This window comes from Ursus arctos, unplaced genomic scaffold (genome assembly GCF_023065955.2).
Source record: "Ursus arctos isolate Adak ecotype North America unplaced genomic scaffold, UrsArc2.0 scaffold_13, whole genome shotgun sequence".
Taxonomy (NCBI): domain Eukaryota; kingdom Metazoa; phylum Chordata; class Mammalia; order Carnivora; family Ursidae; genus Ursus; species Ursus arctos.
Window position 1 is genome coordinate 35077696 of NW_026622797.1, and position 209 is coordinate 35077904.

General features: G+C 28.2%; 1 protein-coding gene across 1 annotated transcript in view; it reads left to right on the forward strand.

The window, feature by feature from the left end:
- ECHDC1 (ethylmalonyl-CoA decarboxylase 1) overlaps positions 1-209 on the forward strand; it is an 83360-nt gene that overhangs the window by 65914 nt on the left and 17237 nt on the right. The window lies entirely within an intron of this gene.

Genomic DNA, 209 nt, shown 5'->3' on the forward strand with positions numbered 1-209 from the left:
CATTTGCATTATATACCAGATTTCTATTTTTTTCTGAAAAGTAGCTAACCTTACCTTTTTCATTTACTAGCTATATTTTGAAAGTAGACTTAATACAGATGCACAACTCAAACTTTTATGATCCTCTCTACAATATAGGCTTTAAAAAACATGTAAGTCAAAGAATTAACTCCCAATTCTAACCTATCACAACAAGAGATAAAAGATAA